The sequence below is a fragment of the Nicotiana tabacum genome, chromosome 5, assembly GCF_000715075.1.
Source record: "Nicotiana tabacum cultivar K326 chromosome 5, ASM71507v2, whole genome shotgun sequence".
NCBI classification, from domain to species: Eukaryota; Viridiplantae; Streptophyta; class Magnoliopsida; order Solanales; family Solanaceae; genus Nicotiana; species Nicotiana tabacum.
In genome coordinates, this window is record NC_134084.1 from 139,317,916 (window position 1) to 139,335,047 (window position 17,132).

At 38.9% G+C, this 17,132-nt stretch overlaps 1 long non-coding RNA gene across 1 annotated transcript; it reads right to left on the reverse strand.

Moving 5' to 3' along the window:
* Positions 1–9,011: 9,011 nt before the first annotated feature.
* Positions 9,012–15,658, reverse strand: LOC142181249 (uncharacterized). Its single transcript, XR_012709846.1, has 2 exons — positions 15,281–15,658; positions 9,012–9,314 (listed from the first exon to the last, which is right to left on the reverse strand). It is a non-coding gene; the product is annotated as an uncharacterized LOC142181249 (long non-coding RNA).
* Positions 15,659–17,132: the final 1,474 nt, after the last annotated feature.

The window sequence follows — 17,132 nt, forward strand, 5'->3', positions numbered from 1 at the left end:
CTTCGGAGTGAGGTGAGTCTCCTTTCTAACCTTGTAAGAGGGAATTGTCCCCATAGGTGAAATAATTAGTTATGTGCTCCTATTTGTGGGGGCTACGTACGCACGAGGTGACGACAGTCCGTGTGTATCTACTAATATGTGTAAGTCCGGGTAGTCTAGGACCCAAAAGCATGTTATACTTGGAATATCTGTAACCTTGTTGGCAGTTGAATTGCTTAAATCCTATCGAATTGGTAAAATGAATTTCTAAAAGGATTAAACTTTATTTTCTTAAATCATTAAAAGAGAATTGGCTTTTATTTGGATAAATGTTCCCCGATAAATTCTTAATTGACTATTTGAGCATGTATTTCTATGTGTACCTGCGTCACATGTATGCTTCGCGAGCAGGGTGTTTGTTTATTTTATGTTGATCGCGTCGCATGGAGGATTCACGAGCGGGGTAATAGATGCATCTATGGTTCACGCCGTTCGACCCTCGGCAGTGCACATTTTACATTTCTGTTGGATCGGGCCGTACGACCTCAGCATGATTTGTGCATGCTTGTATTGCTTGCCTTGAAACTTGTTGAAGTTGTTATTGCCTCTTCCCGGCTTAAGAATATTTGTATAAAGGATGAAAAGGAATTTGGAAATTTCCTATAAAAGAAAGAATTGTTTACTTGCTTCAACCCATCAAATTACAATCATTTTTATAAAAATCCATGATTTAATATATTGTTGATATAACATTATTGGACCATTAGTAAGTGTCGAAGTCGACCTCTTGTCTCTACTTCTTCGAGATTAAACGGGATACTCATTAGGTACACGTTGTTTTCGTACTCATACTACACTTCTGTGCATTTTTTTTGCACAGACACATGCATCTTAGTGGCCTAGTGAGCATTGCAGCATGGTTGATATGGAGACTTAGGTGAGTTGCATTTCCCGAGACGACCCGCAGCCAGCAAGTCTCTTTCAGATTACTGTATTTATTTTCTGTCCAATATTGTATTTCAGATGGTTGTTGTATTATATTATTTCTTAGAAATTGCTCATGGTTCTGGGATGTCTATGAGTTTATTCAGAAATTTTAAAAGTTGTTAAATGTTTCATTATTTATTTAGAGGAATTTACTATGTTTAAACTTATAAAAGAAGTGATTTCGAAAGTATTTAAAACGAGAATTTAATTAAATATTTTGGTTGGCTTGCCTGACAGCGGTGTCCGGCGCCATCACGCCCCTTAGTGAATTTTGGGTCGTGACAGGTACCACGTGTCATATGACGCGGTATGCCAAGTTAAACAAAAGAGCCAATAAAATCATGTCACATGTCAAAATGACAAGGCATGCCAAGTCAAATTAAAGGGCCAATAAAATTACGCCACGTGTGTAAGTGACATGTTTTAGCCAATCAAATGGGGCTATGTCACACTTAAATTTGATTGGTTGGAAAGAGTTTGTTCTTATCATAACTCTTTCCTCTCACAACTATAAATAGGGGTCTTCATAACTCAGAAAAGACACCAGAAGTTATAACAAGAAGCAAGAGAGAACTCGTGGATCAAACGCCGCAAATTTCTTTACAAGTTTCAGGCTTCAAGCAAGCAAGCTCAAGTTCAAGTTCAAGAACGAAGAACAAATCAAGTATTCAAGATCAATAACGAAGAACAATTCAAGTATTCAAGATCAAGAATGAAGTCAAATCAAATACGAGGCGTTCAAGATCAAGGCTACTTGTTCGTGATAAAATTCGTGGCAACAATCAAAGTGTTCGCGACAGATAAATCAAATTCAAGTTCAAGATCAAGCTCAAAGTCCCTTGAATTTATACTAGAAAAGTAGAATAAGAGGAATCATAGATATTGTACACTCATATTATTTGAAATCAAATACTACGATTGTTACGATATTTTCCGATCTTGATTTTATTTTCTCGACGTAATTTATTGTCTATAAATTCTGGCACGTCTAGTGGGATAATCTTTAACTCTCATCTCAACTTTTCAATCACCAAAATTCAAGAGAATCGAAATGGCTTCAAAGAAAATCAACTTCGGTTCAACTTCCACCAAGGCTGCTAATTCCAGGTTCTATGCTGATGTGGAAAACATACTCGAACTTACCTTTATAAGCTTTGGACCAGTTACTAGGAGCAAAGCAAGCTCGTTAGGACAACAAGCACCCCAAGTGTCATCCGCATCTACCCCTATTTTCGGATATTCATTCTTAAAAAGAGCAAGATCTTCCACAAACGCACCCGAAAGAGGAAGTAATGTTGCTGAAAAGATCAAGAAAACTCTTGCTCTTCTTGACCTCTCCGGATCCAAGCATTCTGCTGTGAAGGAAGATGATGATGCTTCAAGTGATGGATCCTCCCCACTTACACCACATAGAATGAGTCAATCAAGGATTAATCTGTGTGACAATCCAAGCTACTCACCATTGTCCACAACAATCATGCAAGCCATGGTGACAAACACTTCATATGTGGAGGAGCAGTTGGCAAACTTGACGGAAGCAATCGCTGGTTTAACAAATTGTATGCAAAATCACGATGCTAGAATTGACAATCTAAGAGACAGGGTGGGAATCTTGATGGAATAAGAATCCACCCATGTACCTGGCAAACTCCCAGAAGTTCAAGAGGTTGATCCTCCCCCGTGAAAAGTTACATCCACTAAGGAAATTCCAGTCTCTACGGAAAGGATGATTCCAATCAATCAACTAAAGGAGTTCATTGAAGGGACTATAAAAAACAAATATGAAGTTGCTTCCAAGTCCTCATTTACCTATGCAAAGCCGTACACTTCAAGCATCGATATGTTGAAGATGTGTGCTGGCTATCAACCTCCAAAATTTCAACAGTTTGATGGCAAAGGCAATCCAAAGCAATATGTGGCGTACTTCGTTGAGACATGCAACAATGCTAGGACTTATGGAGATTACCTCGTCAAGCAGTTTGTCCGCTCATTAAAAGGAAATACTTTTGATTGGTACACGAACCTCGAAGTTGGATCTATTGATAGCTGGGATCAACTAGAGCAAGAATTCCTCAATCGCTTTTATAGTACGAGGCGTACTGTGAGTCTGATAGAACTTACAAATACCCATCAACAAAAGGGTGAACCAGTTATCGACTTTATTAATCGTTGGAGGAATGCAAGACTCAACTGTAAAGATAGGCTAAGTGAAGCTTCAGGCATAGAGATGTGCATCCAAGGCATGCATTGGGGATTGCGCTATTTCTTGCAAGGTATCAAGCCTAGCAAATTTGAAGAACTTGCAACTCGTGCCCATGACATAGAATTGAGCATGGACTCTGCTGGAAATGAAAGGTTTCCCATCTATGAACCTCACAAAGGGAACGACAAGCAAGAAGTGGGGCAAGTTCGTACCCAAGTCTGAAAGCAAAGAAGCTAGGAATGTCAACACGTCACCTATGAAGTTCACGACGAAGGTGAGCAAGAAGAATAGTATGAAATCCACTTCTTTTCAAGATAATCCAAGTGGAAAGTTGACTCTAAAAGAAATTCTAGAGAAAGAGTACCCATTTCTGGATTCTGATATGCCAACCATTTTCGAAGAACTCCTCGAGTTAAATCTCATTGAGCTTCCAGATATGAAGCGACCAAATGATGCTGGGAAAATAAATGACCCAAATTACTGCAAATATCACCGACTTGCACCCTCTAGAGAAATGCTTTGTCTTCAAGAAAAATGTTATGAACTTGGCATATGAAAAGAAGATCGTTCTTGAAGATGAGAAAGCAAGCGTGAACCAAGTCTCTATCACCTTTCGCTCATTCAGTCTAGATTAGTTATGCAGTTTAAAAGGAATAAAAAATGAAGAATTACTTGAGAACAACAAATTTGAAGACGATCAACCTGATGATGATGAAGGTTGGACATTGGTAACTCGTCGTAGGCGCCACAAAAGGAGCACACGAAAAGAATCAATAGAACAACCAACAAGGAAGATGATGGTAAAAAGACCAACGAAAAAGAATCTAGTTAGGCATTTAAAGAGATCAAAAGTGGAGGTGCACCACTCTCAAAAGCTACGAAAAGAGTGATGACCTACCATTGGCACGATCTTCGGAAAAGCTCGTCGAGTCCACTCCTCAAGAAGTTAATGTTTGTGAGGAAAAAGTCATGTTCACAACCGCCCATTATACCTGGTTGGCTATATGCATGATGAAAGGGTAAATCAAATTTTGCTTGATGGAGGATCCTCAGTGAACATTTTGCCAATTCGCACTGTGAAAGAACTTGGTAGTCCCATGAACAAACTCTCAAAAAGTCGTGCGATGATCCAATGATTCAACCAAGGGAGGCAACGAGCCATAGGTGTGATCAAACTTGAAGTCACCATTGAAGATATGCAATCAAGTGCATGGCTACATGTGATCGATACAAAGACTTCATACAATGTCTTTCTTGGAAGGCCTTGGATATATGAGAATAAAGTAGTTCCATATACCTATCATCAATGTTTAAAATACTACAAGGGTGAAGTCAAGAAGAAGATAGTTGTTAATGATGAGCCATTCACCGAGGCTGAGTCATACTTCGCCAATGCAAAGTTCTACTTGAAGAACCGTATTGTGAAGGAGCTAAAAGCCGATAATGGCATGAAAAGCAAGAATAACGAGCCCACAACTAAAAGAGAAGAGGTGACTACTGGTGAAGCCAAAGCTGTTACTGATGAGGTACAACCCAACGCGAATAAATCTTATAGAGGGAATATTACGTCTTATGGCAAGAAAGTAAGTCCTGCGCTCCAATATGTCCCTAAAAGGAAGAAAGATGAAGGTGAATCATCTAATCTCCAAGCTAACACGCTAAAGGAATTAACTCTTTTGGTCAAACAAATTGAGGAAGTAAAGTCGTCCTCAATGCCGCTTACAGGGTTTGTAGCTCAAAAACGTTTGCAGAATGTGGCACTCCCTACAAAGCGAACAAATGAAGGTTTTGATCCTAACACTTACAGGCTATTTGCAAAAGCTAGATACAATCCTAATGAGATATCAAAGTTAAGGAAACTACCATCAGAAGCTGCAACGAGATAACCACGTGAACGTTCTGGGATACAAGCAACTGTCACCAGTGCACATCTTAATAAGAAGGGTGAGTAGCAACTACATCACTGTAGAAGACAAATCTGTCGCTTCTAACAGGCCTTCTGTCTTTGACCGACTTAGAAAATCAACTATGAGAACTTTCGTATTAGAGAGATTGGGTTCATTAAAGAAGGGGAATAAGTTCTAGAGAAATTATCGAAATACAAGAACACTCGCTTCGCCCAAAATTCAGAAGATCTCTAAAGATTTCCAAAGTTTGGTTCCTTCTAGAATGAAGCGACAAATAAAAGTCATGGTTTCGTGTGATGAAGTACTGAGGGTGAAGCCATACACTATGGTCTACACTAAAGAACGTGAAGAAGACAAAGAAAGTGTGGGTTCTTCGTATCACATTACTGTACAAGGCGACAATGGTGTTCCATATTCAATGGAGGATAATGCAGAATTGGAGGATGTCTCACCATGTTATCACATATCCTTCAATAATGGGGAACCTCAAGAAGATGAAGATGCGAAAGATGCTCCCCTGGAACTTGAAGAAGGGGTGAAGGCAATAGTTGATGCCTTAAAAGAAGTTAACCTTTGAGCTGATGAAGAATCAAGACCCACCTACCTAAGTGCTTTACTAGAAGTTGATGAAGAAAGCACTTATATTGAGTTACTCAAGGAGTTTAGGGATGTCTTTGCTTGGAGCTACAGAGAGATGCCTGGCTTGGACCCGAAAGTAGCAGTCCATCACCTTACCGTCAAGAATGGTGCTCTCCCTGTTAAACAAGACCAAAGGCGCTTTAGGCCAGACTTGGTTCCTTTGATTGAAACCGAAATTAACAAACTCATCAAAGCTGGCTTTATTTGTGAAGTCAAATACAAGCCATGGGTTTCAAGAATTGTTCCTATAAGGAAGAAAAATGGCCAGATTCGAGTGTGCGTTGACTTTAGCGATCTCAACAATGCATGTCCGAAAGATGAATTTACGCTTCCTATTCTAGAACTAATGATTGATGCTACTACTGGGTACGAGGCAATATCATTCATGGATGGTTCATCAGGCTATCACCAAATTCGCATGGCGCCAAAAAATGAAGAGCTTACTGCATTTCATACCCCCAAAGATATTTATTGCTACAAGGTAATGCCTTTTGGCTTGAAGAACGCTGGTGCTACTTACGAAAGAGCTATGTTGAATATCTTTGATGACCTTCTCCACAAGAATGTCGAATGTTATGTTGATGACTTGGTAGTAAAATCAAGAAAGAAGAGAGACCACTTGAGAGACTTGAGAATGGTATTTGAATTGCTCTGGAGGTACCAACTTAGGATGAATCCATTGAAATGTGTCTTTGGAGTTGCTTCTGGAAAGTTCCTTGGTTTCATTGTCCGACATTGAGGGATTGAAATTGATCAAGCCAAAGTGAATGCCATTTTGAAAATGCCTAAGCCTCGGGATATTCACGAATTGAAAAGTCTGCAAGGAAAGTTAGCGTACCTTAAAAGATTAATCATAAACCCAGCTGGGAGGTGCCGACCATTTAGTCGTCTTATGAAGAAAGGCGTTCCTTTCAAGTGGGACCAAGTTTGCAGCAATGCCTTTGAAATTATCAAAAACTACTTGATGAAACCTCCGGTTTTAGCAGCTCCTATACCTGGAAAGCCATTGATACTATACATTGCGGCGCAAGAAAGGTCTGTTGGAGCACTGTTGGCCCAAGAAAATAGTGAGGGGAAAGAAAACTCTCTTTACTACTTGAGCAGGATGATGACACCAAACGAGCTGAATTATTCGCCAATTGAAAAGTTGTGTTTGGCGCTAGTCTTCTCAATTCAAAAGTTGAAGCACTATTTTCCAGCTCATGTTGTTCGTCTTGTTTCTAAAGCAAATCCCATCAAGTTTGTGATATCAAAACTAGTCCTTAGTGATTGACTAGCGATATGGTACCTCCAATTTCAATAATTTGAGATTTTGTACATCCCTAAAAAGGCTGTAAAAGGACAAGCATTGACAAACTTCTTGGCAGATCATCCGATACCTGATAATTGGGAGCTGACTGATGAGCTACATGATAAGGACGCAATGATCGTTGAAGTTCAACCTCCATGTAAGATGTACTTTGATGGTGTTGCACATCGTGGAGGAGCTGGTACTGTCGTAGTATTTATCACTTCCCAAGGTGAAGTCATGCCCTACTCCTTCACCTTGACACAACTCTGTTCCAACAATATTGCTGAGTTTCAAGAATTAATACTTGGGCTTGAAAGGGCCGTTGATATGAAGCAATTGCAGTTGTAAGTCTTTGGTGACTCTCAGTTAGTGGTCAATCAGCTTCTAGGTAGTTACGAGGGTAAGACGCCTGAACTATGCCCATATCATAATACGCTAAAAAGTTAACATGGTGGCATGTGCAAAGGAAAGAAAATAAGAAGGCTGATGCTTTAGTTTCCCTAGCTTCATCATTAACCCTTCTTGATCAAGCACAAGTTACTATTTGCCAAAAATGGGTAGTATCGCCGCCAAATGAGGCTGAAGGTGAAAAAAATGAACTCAAGCATCTTGTCGCTGTTTTTGAAGTTGAGAAAAATGAATGGCGACAACCCATTATCGACTACTTATGCTATGGGATACTTCTAGAAAATCCGCGGAGAAGGACTGAAATCCGTCGTCGCGCACTCCTTTACTACAAAGATACCTTATACAGAAGATCATTCGAGGGAGTACTCTTGCAATGCTTAGGGGAAGATGAAGCACTCCAAGCTTTACAAGAAGCGCATTCTGGGGTATGTGGGTCACACCAGTCTAGACCAAAGATCCACTTCCATATAAAAAGGATGGGATATTATTGGCCAAATGATGGTAAAAGATTGCTTGGACTACGCTCGAAGATGCAAGGCTTGTCAATTCCATGTGAATTTTATTCATCAACCTCCTGAAGTGTTACACCCGACTGTTGCATCCTGGCCATTTGACGCTTGAGGATTGGATGTTGTTGGACCACTGCCAAAGTCCTCTGGTGGGCACCTATACATCTTAGCTGCAACTGACTACTTCTCAAAATGGGCTGAAGTTGTTGTTCTTAAGGAAGTAAAGAAGAAAAATGTTGCAAGTTTCATCCGAGTAAACATTATTTATCGCTTTGGCATTCCTTGTTACATAATAACGGATAATGGCAAGTCGTTCGACAATAGGTTGATGAACAAGATTTGCGAACTCTTTGGCTTCAAGCAACGTAACTCTTCTATGTACAATACTGTCACCAATGGTCTAGCCGAGCATTCAATAAGACTCTATGCAACTTGTTAAAGAAAGTCGTCTCCAAATCCAAACGAGATTGGCATGATCGTATGGAGGAAGCTCTGTGGGAATATAGGACAACTCACCGCACACCAACACAAGTGACCCCTTATGCACTCGTCTATGGAGTCGAAGCTGCCTTGCCGCTCGAGCGTCAAATACCTTCATTACGATTAGCTATTAAAGAAGGGATCACTAATGAAGAAAATGCTCGACTTTGGTTAGTAGAGTTGGAGGCTCTCGATGAGAAGAGGTTGGAAGCTCAACAGAGTCTTGAATGTTATCAAGCTCGATTGTCTCACACTTTCAATAAAAGAGTTTGTCCGAGATCCTTTCAAGTAGGAGATCAATTCCTTGTCGTATGAAAGACCCATACTTACTTCCCATAAACTTGTAGGGAAATTCACTTCAAAATGGGATGGGCCATATGTCATACAAGAAGCTTACTCAAGCGGGGCTTACAAGCTGGTTGATGCAGATGGCATGAGAATCGTCCCTATCAATGGCAAGTTTATGAAGAAGTATTATCCTTGAAGTCATTATGCTCCTCGACGTACGAGCCTAAACTGCAAGTCATGTGTCACGACCCTAAAACAGACTCAGTCATGATGGCACTTATCGTAAAACTAGGTCAGCTGACACAAACCCCCAAAACCAACCAAACAATTATAATAAGTCATTTAAAAGTCATTAATAAGCTAAAATCTCAAAATTTAAGGTAGAATAGAACAGTGCGAAAACAAAACACGGCCCGACATCAGGGTGTCACCAGTCATGAGCAACTAAAACTCGTCTATAAATACGAAAAGACAACAAAGTCTGAAACAAAGCTAATACAAAGCGGAATAAAGATAGGAAGGAGAAGCACTGGGCTACAAACGCCAAACAGCTACGTAGTCAACTCCGAAAGCCTGCTAGAAGACAAATCAGCACTCGCTAGCGTGACCCGAGACTCTTGGATCTGCACACAGGGTGCAGGGAGTAATGTGACTATGCCAACTCAGTAAGTAATAAAAGTAAATGCCGCTGAGCAGTAAGAAACATGTAAACCACAACATAATGCTACAACAAAACAGTATAAGTCCATAACAATGCAGTAAAATAGTAAAACTCGTAAAAACATCTCAGTTCAGTAAAACCTTTTACAACATTTTTAATAGTTTCAAACGAGTGATGAAAACTGTGAGTAATATGATAGAAACGTAAAACATCCCCTCGGGCAAAACAAGTACAACAACCGCCCCTCGGGCAAAATATCAACAGATCCACCCACTCGAGCTATCTCACAATCACTCGTAATCAGCCCCTCGGGCAATATCATGAAACAATAACAGCCCCTAGGGCTAATATCACATCTCACACTGGGTATCCGTGCTCACTAGAGGTGTTCAGACTCTGGAGGGGCTCCTACAACCCAAACGCTATCACAAGCCACCTCGTGGCATAACAAAATCAGGCCCCTAATCTCTCATATATCACGATCAGCACACATGCTGAGGTGCGCAACCCGATCCCATAATAATCCTCACAACACAAACCCTCGGCCTCACTCAGTCAGAATCTCTCAAGCCCCTTGGGCAACAGTAAAACATGATGCTCAACCCAAAATATCATTTAGAAATATCAGAATGGAGTAAATATGACTGAGTTATGAAAACAGTAGAATACAGTATGATTGAGTATAATTATAAAGTAAAACAGTAAGGAATAACAGTAAAAAACCCTAAGGGTCCAAAACAGTTGGCACGAGGCCCAAATATGGCATTCAACCCAAGACATGATAATACTTTCCAAAACACAATGATATCAAACAATTTTCAATCAAATACGCGACTTAATAGTCGTACGGAACGAACCAAGTCACAATCCCCAATGGTGCACGACCTCACGCTCGTCATCTAGCGTGTGCGTCACCTCAAAGTAGTGAAACGATGTAAAATTCGGGGTTTATACCCTCATGGCAACATTTATAATCATTACTTAACTCAATCTAGTCCAAATTCTAGCCCGCAATACCTTTGCCTCTCGACTCGGCCTCCGGATGCTCCAAATCTAACCAAAAATAGATTTATACCATCAAAATATACTAAGGGAACGAAACTCACTCGAAAATAACCAATTTATATAAAAACGAAATTCGTCAAACCCGACCCTCGGGCCCACATCTCGAATTCCGATAAAATTCACAAAACTAGAATTCTTACACTCTCACGAGTTCATACATATCAAGAATACCAAAATCCGATCACAAATGACCCCTCAAATCCCTAGATAAAGGTCTTCAATTTCCAAGCCCTAAACCCCCAATTTTTGCTACTAATTTCCATATATTTCAAGCTTAATAAGTCAAAAACCATCATAGAAACAATTTTAGGGTCCAAAAACCTTACCTCCACGAAATTCCCTTGAAATCCCTCTTCAAATAGCTCCCTCAAGCTCAAACCCGAATGAAAATGGTGGAGAACAACTCAAAAATCGCGAAGGAGGGTTTATATACATTTTGGCCCAGGGTTTTCACACCTGCGGTCCATTTTCCACACCTGCGGAGCCGCTTCTGCATTCAACCAAACCGCTCCTGCGGTTTTCACTTAAACCCCCTGGAACCGCACCTGGGCATATCCTTCCGCACCTGCGGTCTCGCAGGTGCGCTGAAACTTCCGCACATGCGCCTTCAGACCATCTCGCCCAATTCCACATCTGCGTCCACTGTTCCGCTTCTGCGGTATCTGCAGGTGCAATTATGACAGTAATTCAGCAACTTCAGCTGCAAATTTCCAACTCCCAACTTCCCGTCAACCATCCGAAATTACCCCGAGGCCCCCGGGACCTCAACCAAAAGTACGAATACCACTATCAAAACTTATACCAACCTTCGAAACATCTAAAACAACATCAAATCAATAAAATAACATCAAATTTAAGCTTAAAGTTTCAAAAACTTCCAAATTCCGCTTTTGATCAAAAAGTCTATCAAACCTCGTCCGAATGACCTGAAATTTTGCACACATATCACATATGACATAACGGACCTACTGCAACTTTTTTTATTCCATTCCGACCCCTATATCAAAATCTCCCCTATCAACCGGAAAACGCCAAAATTCCAATTTTGCCAATTCAAGCCTAAATCTACTCCGGGCCTCCAAAACCCATTCTGATCATGCTCCTATGTCTCAAATCACCTCCCAAAGCTATCAGAACCATTGGGATTCACATTCAAGCCCTTTTTTATATAAGTCAACATCTGGTTGACTTTTCCAACTTAAGCTTACTCAAAAGAGACTAAGTGTCTCCTTCCTTTCCAAAACCTCTTCGAACCCGAACCAACCAACCCGATATCATATATCACAGCTGAACAAGACAATAAGAAGTATAAATAGGGGAAACAGAGCGGTAACTCCTGAAACGACCGGCCACGTCATTACATCATGACGCTCCTCGTTGCACGAGCGTAAACTGCATGTTGCTACACTCCTGGCCCGCAAGAGTATAAACTGTGTACGGCCCAAAAAAAAGTCCGCTAGGTTGAAAATCTCGAAAGAGGCGGCCTAGGCAAAAGTTAGGACATAAAAAAAATCTACCCAATCTTAACTACGGTATGACTTGATCCTCTTCACGAGGTACGTAGGCAGCTTAGAGTTTCATTCTGAGTTCAGTCGCATAAGTTCAAAAGATACATAATCCCCTAATCATTGTCCGAATGAAGTACGATGAAGTGTAATTCATTCAATCAGCACTTGAAAATCGAGTTGAGATACCATTTTTCTGTTAAACTTTGGATCCCATTTGATTTAAAGGGGGCAGCCACTATAGTAAATTGGAGTCTTAAATAAAATGATTAATATATTTTAGGAGGCTGCCAAACATTTGCATTGAAGTCCGAGGATTCGCTATGCCTCCATGTTCGTCAAACCTTCAAGTTTTTGGTGTACCTTCACGACATTTCAAATTCAGTGAGACTTGAACCCAAGATATTTGGAGAGAATGAATCTCTTGAATTTGAATTTCTAAAAATTAAAAAGGTCTTATAATCTCGAGGCTTCCACACCAAGATATAGAATTTTTGGTGAAGTCGCGCTAATTTGGAACTGTCGGTATATCAGAAATCGAAGTCAACTTCGAACTATCTTCTGAAGCTATCCTTAAGGCATTAAATTTTACATGTTGGATATTTTTTAGATTTTGAAGTTTAGTTTCCAAGAACTCAAGTGGTTCGTGATTTCGATGTCCCTACTTCAAGATACAAAACTTTTGGTGAAGTCGCGCAAATCTGAAATCGTCAGTGTGTCAGAATTTTACGTTGAATTTGAAATATTATCTGAAATTATTCTTAATGTTTTAAATTTTGCATTCAGGATATGATTTAAATTTCGAAGTTTGGTTTCTGAAAAATCAAACGGTTCGCAATTTCGATATTCCTACACCAAGATATAAATTTGTTTGGTGAGACTGCGCAAATCTGGAATTGATAGAGTGGTGCAATATAAAGTTGATTCAAAATTTTATATGGGACGATTATGAAGTTTTTTGATTGAGAATTTTGGATATGTTATAGATTTTTAAGTGTAGTTTTCAAGAAATCAAACGGTTTGCAATTTCAATATTTCTACACCAAGATATGGTTTTTTGGGTGAGACTGCGCAAATCTGAAATTTTCAACGTGGTGGAATCTAAAGTTGGTTTCAAAATATTATCTGGGGTGATTGTGAAGGTGTTTGATTCTAAATTTTGGATATATGTTAGATATTGAAGTCTAATTTTTGAGAAATCAAACGGTTTGTTATTTGGACTCTCCCGCGACAAAATATGAATCTTTTGTTACAAATGCATAAAGCTAAAAATTATTCGACTAAGACAAAAGTCGAACAATGTAAAGCAAAAGAGAAGATGAAATATTTAAGCCCTCGAAGTCTCCAAGTTGAAGTCTCCAAGTCCGTCGGTCTTCAAGTTTCAGTCTTCAAATTCGTCGGTCTTAAAATCGAAATGTTTAAACCTCCAAGTCTTTAAGTTGAAGTCTTCAAGTTGAGGTCCTCAAACTCGTCGGTCTTCAAGTGGAAGTATTTGAGCCCTCAAAGTTTTCAGATTGAAACGTCAAAGTCTGCCGAATCTTCAAGTTTGTCGGTCTTCAGGTTGAAGTTTGCAAAGTCTGGCAAATCTTCAAAGTTTTCCAAGTGTTCAAGTCGATGTCATCAAGTCCATGAAGTCTTCGAGTTGAAGCTTTATAACTTTCCAATCTTAAGATGGACATATAAGTCCTTTGCACCCTAAGTTGGCTTCTTCGTGGGTTTGCCCTTGAGAATGGTTATTTTGAGAGTAATCTCTCTGGTAGTCGAGCTACACTGAAAGTAATCTCTCTAGTAGTCAGGTCACATTGAGAGTAATCTCTTCGATAGTCGGGTCATATCGAGAGTAATCTCTCCGATAGTCGAGCCACATTAAGAGTAATCTCTCCGGTAGTCAGGCCACATTGAGAGTAATCTCTCCGGTAGTCGGGCCACATTGAGAGTAATCTCTCCGATAGTCGGGTCATTTTGAGAGTAATCTCTATGGTAGTCGGGCCACATTGAGAGTAATCTCTCCGGTAGTCCGGCCATGAGAGTAATCTCTCCGATATTCGGGCAGGGATGAGTACTCATCCCTTCACACCTTAAAACACCCTTCTTCATGCGTGGATAATCTCGTTGAGCAAGAAGATATCCTTCTTATTTTACCTACCAAAAAAACCAGTAAAGGAAGAAAAGCGCAAGAAAATAAGAAGAAATTACCTTCGCGTCAGTGCTACCAAGTCGTCAAAAGTAGACTCAAAATGGTTGCCAAACGCCGAAAATGATGCTAATAGAATAAAGAGTATATTGTATTTATAGATGTCAAGAGGCGATGGTTGAAAGTGAAGTGCCGATGTGGGAGGCAAGTAATACAATTGGTCTCCTAGAAATATTCGGCTACATGCGGCTTTTGAGGACAAATTTCCGAGTCCCTTGGTGTCCAAAGCCGGTATGGTTGCTGTGTAATCACAATTATAATTGTCACACCTCCTTTTTTACCTACACCCCGGAAAAGGGGGTATATAAGGGAGTTTTTTCCAACTTAAAGTGACAATCGAAACGGGATTATTTATTTATTAAGTTCAGAGTCGCCACTTGTGAGATTTATTGTGTCCCAAGTCACCGATTTCAAATCCCGAATCGAGGAAAGATTAACTCTGTGTTACAGTCCGCGAACCAGAAATCCGAGTAAGGAATTCTGTTAACCCGGGAGAAGGTGTTTGGCATTCCCGGGTTCCGTGGTTCTAGCACGGTCGCTCAACTGTTATATTCGACTTAATTATCTGATTTTAAACAATTTTGGACCTATGTGCAGATTTTAACTTTTAACCGCTTTTATTCAATTTTAAAGAAGATTGAACGTCGTTCAAAATACGTCTTTGGATCGCACCACATGAAATGCACCCGCAATCCTAAACATATTTTATTCAACGTTTTAAGATTTGATTTGGGTCACATGAAATGCACACCCGAGTTTAGGAAGGTAATATTATTAAAATACGCGCCTGAAGAAAGCTATGATGTTTATGATTTAACGGCCTAAGTATGCTACTATCGATTTAATTAAGTAAAGTGAAATAAAGGAATAACAACAAAACTATCCAAAGTTCAAATCATATTAATATTCGGTACTTGCCATGGTCAATTTATCCTAAGAAATCCAAGTCCCTTTTTTTAAAATAAAAAAAGAAGAAAGATTCCACAACCCCACTGCTCGTCATTCTCACCACACATATAATAATCAAAATCATCACCAAGAAAACAAAATCATCAACCACACATGTAATAATCAAAACCCACATTTAATTCTAATTCAATCATGATCTAACACAATCCATATATAAAAATAAAGATCTGAAGCTTAAGAGAAAGAGAAATGAACCTCTACATATCTGAAATTTGATTGTTTGATGGAGAACACGAAAAGGTAGCAGAACGCGGATGAGAACCGGAATCGGCACCGGAAAGCATGCCCAAAACAAAGCTAACAGAGGATAAACTTATCGTCCAAAGAAAATATCAAACCCAAAAAAATGAATAGGATCAGCGATTTCCTTCTCCTAATCCCCTAGTGTATTTGCTACTGGAACAACACTTCCCTCGATGTCAACTTCGTTTGCTTCCATTGCAAATGCATAATATGCAACTGGAATTTCATAGGATTTATAGGCAGCACAATCGAATAATCAAAAGTAGTAATTAATTATTTGTGACATTGCAAATACGTTTCTCTGGATATCGCTTTTCTAGTGTGTTGGATAGAAAAGACCCTCTCTGTTCTCGTGTGTGTGTGTTTTTTGAGTGGAAAATCACTGAATTTTTTGGTATTTTTCTGTGCCGATCTGCCGTTCCTCTTTTTTGTCTAGGTCTAGGTCTTGAAAACTTAAGGGTAGAGTTTCTATAATTGAGTATTTTATATGCAAGTGGGAAGGGATGATGGCCATTGGATTAGAAGGAAATAGATGGCTAGGATTAAATCTTGCACTTAAATGGGCTAATGGGTTGGGAAGAATGGGCTAAGGGTAATTGGGTTGGACCATGTCTTTTTGTGTTTCAATTTGGGCTAAGAAAACTCCAAAAATTATTAATTAAAACCATAACTAAATTCCCTTAATATAAGATAACTATACTACATGATACAAAAATAAATTCTAATTAATTAAACTAAACTATATTAAAACATGAAACTATTACATATATTTTTTTTGTATTTTTCAAGATTATATAAATATAAAATTAAGGTACTATTTTTTGTATATATTTTTTTTTACTTTATGGAAGGTACATAAAATAAAAAATATTTTTTTGTAATTTTTATTTTCTTGTAGTAAAATAAAGTAAAAGAGTAAAAATGAGTTGACATAGTTATATTGGGCCTAAATTAAATATTTACGTGCTAAAATATGAAAAATCTTGGGGAGGGTCAAAATCGCATGTCTACAATAATTGGAGACAAAGTCCAATCGGAATTGTCAACTGAAAAGAAATGTAAATAAGAAGATTACCGAAGAAAGTGGGGTTGAGCTATCTGAACTTATGTGTAATTATTACAAGTAAAGAGAATATTAGCTCGTTTGGCCAAGCTGCAAAAATCAGCTTATTTTGAGAAATATTTTTTTTCAAAAGTGCTTTTCTCAAAAGTACTTTTAGTGAGAAGCAGTTTGTGTTTGACTAATTAGTTTGAAAAACACTTCTGAGCAACAATTAGTGTTTGGCCAAGTTTTAAAAAACTGTTTCTAAGTATATTTTTCTCAAAAGTGCTTCTCAAAAAAGTATTTTTGGAGAGAACATACTTTTTTTTGCTTCTCCTCAAAAGCACTTTTTTTCTTTCCAAAAGCTTGGCCAAACACCTCAATTTTTGGTCAAAAGTGCTTCTGGCAAAAAAAATACTTTTGGCCAAAAAGAAGCAGAAGCAGTTTTGGAGAAGCAGGAAAAAGTAGCTTATCTCCAAAAGCACTTTTTTGAGAAGCACTTTTGAGAAAAATACACTTAGAAGCAATTTTTTAAAGTTTGGTCAAACACTAATTGCTGCTCATAAGTACTTTTCAAACTAATTAGCCAAACACAAACTGTTTATCACCAAAAGTACTTTTGAGAAAAACACTTTCGAAAAAAAACACTTTCAAAATAAGCTAATTTTTGCAGCTTGGCCAAACGGACTATAAGTATCAAAACTTTTAACAGTTACGTCCATACTTGGAATTTTTATCTCTTATTATTTAGCTCAAATCTAC